The sequence below is a fragment of the Anolis carolinensis genome, chromosome 5 (assembly GCF_035594765.1).
Source record: "Anolis carolinensis isolate JA03-04 chromosome 5, rAnoCar3.1.pri, whole genome shotgun sequence".
Lineage (NCBI taxonomy): Eukaryota > Metazoa > Chordata > Lepidosauria > Squamata > Dactyloidae > Anolis > Anolis carolinensis.
The window spans coordinates 161,889,324-161,899,976 of NC_085845.1; positions in this window are offsets into that span (position 1 = coordinate 161,889,324).

Consider the following 10,653-nt stretch of genomic DNA (forward strand, 5'->3'; position numbering starts at 1 on the left):
TACTTTTGAAATATAGTTGTGATTTTTAAAAAATAGTGGAATATTCTCAACAATGAGAATGGGATATAATTATAGGTAAGAGTAGAGTTAAGATAGTTGGTCTGTGGTTTGAGGTTTCTGCTGTTTTGTATCAGTTCTGAACAAGACCTCCTAGTTGTCTTCCTCAGACCTTTGGATATTACACTATGTGGATAATCCCTTTCAATAAATTTTTTTGATAATGTATAATAACGCTTCTTCCTGCTGAGAACAATTTCATTTTAACCTGTGGAGTTGACCATAGGGGAGATTATATCTTATCCAGGGTGAGAGAAGAACTCTTTGTATTGAATAGCTTCATCTCCTGGCTTCCTGCCTGGGGGCATCCTTTGTTCAGAGTCGTTAGCTGTCCTTGGTTCCCATGTCTGGAACTCCTCTGTTTTCAGAGTGTTGCTTCTCATTTACTGTTCTGATTTTTGAGTTTTTTAATACTGGTAGCCAGATTTTGTTCATTTTCATGGTTTCCTCCTTTCTGTTGAAGTTGTCCACATGCTTGTGAATTTCAATGGCTTCTCTGTGTAGTCTGACATGATAGTTGTTGGAGTGGTCAAGCATTTCTGTGTTCTCAAATAATATACTGAGTCCAGGTTGGTTCATCAAGTGCTCAGCTATGGCTGATTTCTCTGGTTGAGTTAGTCTGCAGTGCCTTTCATGTTCTTTGACTCGTGTTTGGATGCTACATTTGGTGGTCCCTATGTAAACTTGTCCACAGCTGCATGGTATACGGTAGACTCCTGCAGAGGTGGGGGATTCCTCTTGTTCTTTGCTGACCGTAGCATTTGTTGGATTTTTTTGTGGGTCTGTAGATAGTTTGTAGGTTGTAGGTTGTGCTGCTTCATCAGTTTGCCAATGCGGTCAGTGGTTCCCTTGATGTATGGTAAGAACACCTTTCCTTTGTCTTTCCTCTCCTGGCTTGCTCTTGGCCTTACAGCTCTTCTGATGTCCATGGTGGAGTATCCATTGGCCTGTAGAGCCCAGTTTAGGTGGTTTAGTTCACCTCGGAGGTGAGGTTCGCAGATTCTTTGTGCACGGTCTGTCAGGGCTTTGATTGTGCTTCTTTTTTGACTTGGGTGATGGTTGGAGTTTTTATGAAGGTATCTATCTGTGTGTGTAGGTTTTCTGTAAACTGTGTGGCCCAATTGTTGATTGGGTTTGCGGATGACCAGAACATCTAGAAATGGCAGTTTTCCTTCCTTTTCTTTTTCCATGGTGAATTGGATGTTAGGGTGGATGCTGTTGAGGTGGTCCAGGAACTTGCTGACAGTCAGTGGACACTCATGGGGATTTTGTTAACCAGATAAAATTCATGAATAAACCAGGTTTTTTTTAAAAAAAAAACCCTGTAAAAATTGGGGGGGGGGAGTGAACCCCTAACCCCTCCCCTCCCCTCTTGGCTGCAGCTCTGACTCTGGGATTCTGACAGTTTCCTTTCTATTTCCAGCACTATCAGAATAGATGAACAATAACTTTTTTGTTTTCAGCAAAACAGTGGCAGGACCTCATCTCTATAATGATGCCATCTGCAAACATAAGTAGAGAAGAAAAAGGAATAAAATGTGTTTAATTAATCCTGAAACTGCAGCAAAGTTGTTGAAGTTGTGTATCAGTTTTTTATCCTAACAATTTGACTTCTTTATCTGCCTTGTGGGGCTAGGTTAGTTTGTCTTTTTCCCTTCTTATCTTACATACTCCCTTTGCAATATTACTGATAAATCTGACCACTGGTTCTGCTCTGTGTCAAAGTTAGATATCTTCTTTTTGGAAGGAGTTCACCTAGAAAAAGAAGCCAGCCCAACAGTTTCACAAGCTGCCAGTTATATGATTCTGGAAACATGCTGTAGATTGTACTATTTCTGTAAATTGTACTAAAAATAGTTAGATGCACATATTCACTAAGCAGTTTTAATATAAGAGCAACTCTCTGAACAAGTTTATCAGAATTAAACATACATATATTCCAATGAACATGACTTTCGCTCTCCCATTATGAAAGCAAGGGTCACATAAATGCTTGGCATTGCTAGCTTATGCTCTTTATATTGATTGATGCATATGTATAGTGTCATTGTCATTTGTAAGACAATGACTTATTTGCAAGACAGTGTCATTGTCATTTGTAAGACATTTGCTTTTTACTGAAACACATTTGAGTAAGTTTGCTGGAATGGTAGCAGGACTTTGTAGAACAGATAAACTTGTGCTAGGGATCAAGAGGAATTTGTGTGACTTGCCCTAAGGGTTTCCATATCTGAGCAGGGATTCATTGGTTTTTATAACTTCTATCTTTATAAAAGTTTTGAAAAGGTTATTTGTCCGTTTTTAAAATTATTTATTATATTGTTTAATGAGGCTACTTTTAGCATTCTTTTAGAGTTGTATGGGAAATGCTAATAGTAGCTCTGGGAATATTAGAAAAGTCTCTTTAATACTCTGCAGTTTTGAAACTGAGGACTGCATTTGCACTGCAGTAGGATTGTAAATGTTTTTTTTATACTGTAGCCAATATACAATACTTTTCTTCATGAAGATACAGAGATTCTATGATCTATTTTAAATGTGCATAGATGCATGATATATTGGCAACCATTTAGTAATACATATTATAAATAGGTAAGATTTTACCCCAGCCTACAGTAGGATTGACATAAAGTTTTGTGGTAGGGTCTGCTTCAATGCCAGTTTGTTTCCTCATGCAATAAAGAATCTATTCAATATCTCTAATATCTAATATACGTAGGGATTCATTGCTATTTGCTTATTATGAGCAATGGAGCATATATTTTTTCTAAGTATTGGTTCTTCTTAATCACCACAGAGATACAAGGCAGGGTTGACACACTCAGCATTGACATTTCCTGTTTCACGTTCAGTCTGTTAATGCTGCAGAGTAGGCATATTCCAAATGAAAAATGAAATGTTGTTCTCGAAAACAGAATGACACTTGGGAGTCTAGTAATAATCACACTTCTAACAAGCTCAGTGGAAGCTCTGTTGACAGTTGGACAATCCTCTGCCAAAATTGCTACTTCCCGCTGATAGCACTGCTGTTGCCGCAAATTGGTCTGGGGAAAAATAAGTGTCTCTGTAATTTGGGGTTTGAAAATAGATCTCAATGGGCTATTGTGTTAAGCGGTGTATATCTAGTGCAAAGGCTGGAGCACTTTAATACTTTTGGACATTCTCCTTTCCTAACCTCCCGCTTAATGTTGCATAGTTGTTATCCTACATTTTCATGTTTGGCCAAAGTAATAGTTTCTACAGCTCTGCTCTTTAAAGGTGCGTGTGAGTTCATCTCCAGTTTGCCCATGAGAGTAAATACTTGAAATTGTAATGCATTGAGATTTATAGCTGGCATGATTCTCTGCATATGTTGTTCTTCTCTCAGATAAGCAGCAGTCCATGCCTGTGGCCATTGCCCCTTGCCCTTTTATTGCTTGTTGCCCCAACCCTATTCCTCTGATCTATTGTGGATGCCTGGATTCATTAGATTTCTCGGTTTTGTGGAGCCTACTTTGATTGTTTTCATGATCTATCATCCAGAGCCTAGTACGAAAGGCATACATCTCAAATTGAAGGATCTTGAGCTTACACCTCTGAAATTTATGGCCCAGTTTCTACTTTCCTCTCTATAGCCTGTGTCATGAGAGGGCTGGCTCAGGAGTTTTATTCCTTGAGACAGAACATATAATTGTGGTACCACCATAAAAAAAACAAAAGCAAATAGAAGTAGCGGTTGAATTTTTGTTCAACACTGGCAAGTGGAAAATGTCTTTCAGGATAGCATATGTGATGCACATGTCTCTGTCATAGAAAAGATGTGTATTCCCAAATGGCAGCAGGGTTTCTTGGTGGGGTGGGAATTGTGTGTGGGAGGGGCTCCTATTTCAGCCACTTCACCAACAACTATTGCTTGACACAGTTGCCTCACTTTGCTTAATGGTATGACTTGTCCTTGGAGCAATCCTCCTGTTTTGTTATCCTTAAAGAATTGGATGTCAGAAATTCTTCACAATCCAATTCCAGCTGTAAATCCACCAGTAGAGCTTGTTCTAACAGATAAATCTCTGTGTGTGTATGTATGAGCAATGGCCATAAATGGCTCATGAGGAATGTGTGGATCCTGATCTTTGAAAAATCATAATTTCCCACCCCAAGTAAGCAGGTGGCTCAAACATCCATGGGCCAGTGAAGCAGTTCTGACTTTTTCTCTAAAATTTAAAGGAAATATCCTAAGTGGACCCCAGTGGTGCAGTGGATTAAACCGCTGAGCTGCTGAACTTGTTGACTGAAAAGTTGGCAGTTTGAATCCGGGGAGTGGGAGTGAGCTCCCACTGTCAGTCCTAGCTTCTGCCTAGCATGCAAATGTGAGTAGATCAATAGGTACTATTTTGGCAGGAAGATAACGGCACTCTCTAATGGAGATGAGCACTAACCCCCAGAGACTGACATAACTAGATTTACCTTTACTATCCTAAGTAGCAAATCTAGGGATGGAATTCTTCAATAATTTTCTTCTTGAAGGAAACAATAAGTAATTTTAGCTATTTTCTTCCTGCTGTGAGAAAGGTTTTGAAAACTCACATGGTTTTCACTGCTTATTTACAGTTCAGAATTTATTATATAGAACATTCCTGTATGTGTATTTTCTATGGATGAAACAGCATTTTCTATGCAAAAGAAATTTTTTGTGCAAATCAGAGACATGAAAATTGATACCAGAGTAAGTCCTGAACTGCAAAAATTTTATCAGTTTAGGATTCTTCTCATTGGAATTTCTTTATACTCGAAATATATGTTTTTGAACCTCCCCCTTTTATATTTGAATATGCTTTCCATACTTCACCAACCCTAATCACAAAAATAAGTTCAGCACCTTGGATAGCTCCTTGGTAGTTTGCATGTAAAAGTAGAATGGTGTGGCTGGTGGGAACGAGAGAGGGGGCCTTCTCTGTGATCGCTCCCCCCCACACACACATCTGGAACTCCCCCCCTAAAGAACTAAAAATGGCCCCCTCTCTCCTCCCCTTTAAAAGGCTCCTGATAACTCATCTTTGCACTTTAGAGTACAAAGAGGAGGAGGACTTGATATATACCCTCAATATATACCCTCGCCAAAGTGTCTAATACCTACCTTTGTCTATTAGCTTATACCACCTTAGCTTTAAAAATTATTTTTAGATGAACTTTCTAAGGGTTTTTAATAACTTATGCTGTAGTGTGGGTTGTACTATACTACATTTATTTATGCTGTTAAAATTTTTATTGAGTCTGTTTTGATTTGGTATATGTTGTTCTTAATTTTGGCATTGAATACAGTAGAGACTCACTTATCCAACAACCGCTTATCCAACGTTCTGGATTATCCAACTCAGTTTGCCTCCCACCCTGATCCACAGCTGTTTCTCTAGACAGCAAGAATTGAACTTTTTATAGATTTAATTTCCGACAACGTTGCTACTGTGAGTTCATTTTATGTAATTCTATCTTTATTTGTAGTCAATTTGTTAGTAGCCAGTGTTTTTTTGTCAATGTTTTCAATACATTGCGATGTTTTGGTGCTAAATCCGTAAATACAGTAATTACTACATAACGTTACCATGTTTTGGACTGCTTTTTCTGTCGATTAGTTGTAAAACATGATGTTTTTGGTTCTTAATTTGTAAAATCATAATGTAATTTGACCTTTAATAGGCTTTTCCTTAATTCCTCCTTATTATCCAACATTTTCACTTATCCAACATTCGGCCGGCTCGTTTATGTTGGATAAGTGAGACACTACTGTATTTGCCATTGTCTTTTTATTTTAAGCTACCCTGAGTTCTGCTGGGAGAGATCATCCAGAGTTTTGGGGTTTGGTGCCATCTGTACACAGAAGACGGCCTGACCTTGAACCGGTGCCTGTCAGCTGTGATGGACTGGATGAGGTTGAACAGGTTGAAATTGAATCTAGACAAGACAGAAGTACTCCTGGTCAGCCATAGGGCTGATCAGGGTGTTGGGTTGCAACCTGTGCTGGATGAGGTCACACTTCCCCTGAAGGCACAGGTTCACAGTCTGGGGTCCTCCTGGACTCAGCGCTGACCCTGGAGGCCCAGGTGTCGGCAGTGGCCGGGAGGACCTTTGAACAGTTAAAACCCATGTGCCAGCTGCGCCTATACCTTGAGAAGCCCAATTTGGCCATGGTAGTACACATCTTAGTCACATCCAGGCTAGATTACTGTAACGCACTCTGTGTGGGGCTCTCCCAGAAGAGCATTCGGAAACTTCACCTGGTTCAAAGGTCAGCTGCTAGACTGCTCACTGGAGTGGGATATAGAGAAAGAACTATTCCGCTCCTGAAGCAGCTACACTGGCTTCCGGTTTGTTTCTGGGCGCAATTCAAGGTGCTGGCTTTAGCCTACAAAGCGCTGTAGGGTTCGGACCCAGCCTACTTGAGGGACCGTATCTCCTTCTACCAACCCACTCGAGCCCTGAGATCCTCAGGAGAGGTCCTTCTCTCAGTCCCACCACCATCACAGGCGCGTTTGGTGGGAACGAGAGAAAGGGCCTTTTTGGTGGTGGTCCCACAGCTCTGGAACTCCCTTCCTAATGAGGTATGATGGATATCTTTAATATGGTGCTTGTTGTAAGTTTTTAAAAATTGTTTTATTTGATATCTCAACTGGATTTTAATCGGGATATGATGTTTTAATTGATTATGTACTGCTGTTTAGTGTATTTGTATGAATTTTATATGCTGTACGCCTCTTTGAATCCCACCCATGGGAGAAAAGTGGGATAGAAATGAAATAATAATAATAATAATAATAATAATAATAATAATAATAATAGAAGGAGGTGGACCAGACATCATTCTATGAATCAGACATTACATAATTGATTCAAAGTTCCCTACCCAGAAACAGATGATGAGGAAGTAGAACATGCTGGAGAGGAAGAGAGCTTCTTAGATACAACTTAGTTGGCTGTCCTTGACAAATGTATGTGGGATGTCTCTGAGAAGGAGGAGGAGGACAGTTCACAAATACAGTAGAGGTGTGTATTAATACCATTTTGCGATACCTGGTTTTGGGGGATTTGGGCAACCCGGCAACCAGACCACCTGGAAATGAGATTTGGGGGGGGGGGGGGCATCTGAAGTTCAGCTGTTCAACAGGGAGAAATGTAAGATACTGCACAAAGGCAAAAAAAATGAAACGTAAAGATATAGGATGGGTATGAGTCGACAACAGTCCATGTAAAAAAGATCTGGAGTCTTAGTGGACAACATCAGCCAATAATGTAATGCTGCAGCTTAAAAAGCCAATGGGATTTTGGGCTGCATCAAAAGAAGTATAGTGTCTACTATCAAGGAAAGTAATGGTGCCCCTCTATTCTGCTCTGATCAGTCCTCACTTGGAATATTGTGTCCAATTCTGGGCATCACAACTCAAGAGAGATGTTGACAAGGTCAAAAGCATCCAGAGGATGGTGACTGAAATGATCAAAGGTCTTGAGACCGTGCCCTACGAGGAGTGGCTTAAAGAGCTTGGTCTGTTTAGCCTGAAGAAGAGAAGGTTGAGAGGATACATTATAGCCATATATAAATATGTGAAATAATGTCATAAGGAAGAGGGAGCAGACTTATTTTCTACTGCTTTGGAGACTAGAACTCTGAGCAATGGTTCCAAATTTGAGGAAAGAAGATTCCAATTGAACATTAGGACAAACTTCCTGACTGTAAGGGCTGTTCAACAGTGGAACTCACTGCTTTGGAGGTGCAGTGCTCCTTCTTTGGAGGTTTTGTCAGGGGTACTTTGTGCTTTTCCTGCATGATTCTTCTAAGTGGTCAAAGTCTTGGAATGTTTTCTTGGGCATGCAGCTTTCTGTGGGAGTAGCAGCTTTCCAGTGCTTCTGCTTTGGCTTGTGTGAATCCCATACACTGGAAACATTTGACAGGAACCAGATTAGAGTTGTAAATTTCCTTTGAGATGAAGCACCTGTGTGTCTTCCCCAGCTTGGTCTTTGGCTGTATCCTGGTTTCATGTCTGATGTATTAAAGGAGAGACCTCTGGATTACCCTGCTAAATTTTTGGCCAAAAACCTAGAGGGACTGCTTATGCATGATTTATATTATGTGGGATTCAAAGAGCTCATAGCCTTAACACAAAACCCTCTTCTCCCTGCTGACTGAACTGGTAGCAGAGTAATCCCTAAGGTGCCTTGTTTGTTTTTCAGAAAACTCTTCTCATGTTCTGAAATAGCTCTAGCTTGTTGATTTTCCAGAGACAGTTCCAGGCATATTGATTTACACAAGTTGGCAGGGGGCTGGAGTGAGAAGAATGCTTTGGGAGGGGGGTGGCGGCTTACGTGTTTGACTCTATAAATCAAAGCTATTTTTTAAGTTGTTAAAAAGTCCAGGCCTCAGAGGTATTGAGTTTTTACATCCTGTTTTGTGCCGCCAGATTTATCATCAGTTGCTTAATGGAAAAAGGACAACAATAGTACAATCAGTGTGGAATTGTATTTACACTGAAATTCTACCTCTCCCCAGAAGTTAATCCTGATGACTTCAATGGGATTCACACTCCTTAAATTAAATCTGCAGTCTCCCATCCAAATGATAACCAGAACTTAGCTTCCAAGTTCAGACAGGAGCCTGTGCCTTTGGATATTTAGGTTCCTTAAATTGGGAATTCGGATAGTTAAAAAACCTAACTAACCAAAGCCTCAGGCTCCTGTCTGATCTTGGATGCTAAGTTCTGTTTGAAGAATAATGACATTCACAACCATTTGAAAATCATAACCTTTTGTAAAATATGATCTTCCAGAGAAGAGCAAAAAAACTCATTTGAGTAAAATCTCTTCAGTGGTATATAACCACATGTACTAAGCAAGGCAATTTATTTTTCAATTGTTAGACTGATAACCTGGTTGTCTCTGATCTGTTAGGAACAGAGATTGTGCCAATGCACAAAAACAGCAGTTTCAGTAGTGTTATTAACTTCCAATGCCCTAAAAAATCTACTCTCCTGTAAAATATCTTGTTTCTATATCATGCCCTCAAAAGACAAAAATAAACTAGACTTCATTAAATGTAACATATCTGGTTTACTCACAACCTTCATGTATTCAGCATAGAGGTACATAACTTGTCAGTTACAAGATAGATTTGAAGTAGTTTCTCTGTGCACATAACACAGGGCATCATTCTTATCATTAACAGCAACATGAGTTTGCTCTTAACAGTCCATAGTCTCATGGCATCTCTGGAGTCTGTGCTCTAATGGAGCCTGAGCTCTAAAATGGAGTTTGAGATCTCAGAGCAGACCCAGATCTGATCATGTGGTCTGCAGCCACTCCCATAATGTCAAAAAACATAGAGTAAAGAGAAAGCTGCATACCAAAACATACATATACAATACAGCAAGCAAACAGAATCATATACAAAACAAATTATTGGTGGAGGCTTGAAGAAGGTTGCTATTTCTAACACAGACTAATATTAGAATAGTTGCAAAACGAAAAGTATTCCCTGAGCATTCTAATTTGCTGTCTTAATTAAAATAGATCTCCACGTATTAATCTCCTAAACTTTAAATGATTTTATTCCAGTTAAGCTAATTAAAATATGAGGATCTTGCAAAGAAATGTAGGCAGAGGAGGAGCTTACTATATGCAGTAGCTGACAGGCAATTTCCACCTTCTGCTAAAATTTCAGATGTAGTTCTAATAGATGTTCAAGTTGCTGGAATTGTATGTCTTTGTTACCTTTCATGCTGTGTCCAAAATCAGAGCTGAATATGTTGGTGAATGACAAATTCCCTCAGTCTTAGGTGATCAAGCAGAATGCTGAAAGTTGCAATCCAACAATATTATCTGGTCAGGAAAAAGAGTGGGACAAGGAGAGAAATATATTACTATATATTTTGATACTTTTATGTAACTCCTGAAGGTGGCCATTTAATATACATAGGCAATAACACACTGGGATTTTTCCAAAATAAAAACAACGATCTACAGAGCAATTGAAAACATTTCTATCTTTTTTCCTTATGGATTCTCTGGATAAGTGGCCTTTTTCTTCCTCACTTTACTGCCCACATTTTAACTTGTGATGGGCAACTTCAGGCCCCCAACTCTTTCTTCTCTGTATTCCTTGAATCAGACTTAAATGGGTCACAGATTATGCCTTAAAAGAAAGAATGTCTTCCAAAAGACAAAAAGGAAAACATGCGTTGTTTGCCTTGTTCTGGAAGATGTATTGTTCCCCTCATCCTAAAAGACTGAGCAAATGCATATTTAGAGAAAAAAATATAAGCATCTCTACTGTATCATAGCAAGGGTATTTCCAGAAGGAGAAGATATTTAGCACAATCTGTTTGGATTAACAGTATACTCATATTGTAACATTGATGATGATCAAATGTCTGCCACCACAACTGATCCAGAAGATTAGTTTGGGAAGTCCAAGGACAAATTGTTCTCTTCTGTGAAAGAAGGAAACATCTGGAAATTTGAAACCACAAATTCCCAGCATCTGCTTTGGGGAGGGGAGGCAATTTTTTCACTCCATCTGATGGCCCAGCTATCTCCCTATATGCCATCTTGTGCTGCAAATGAGGATAATTTTCT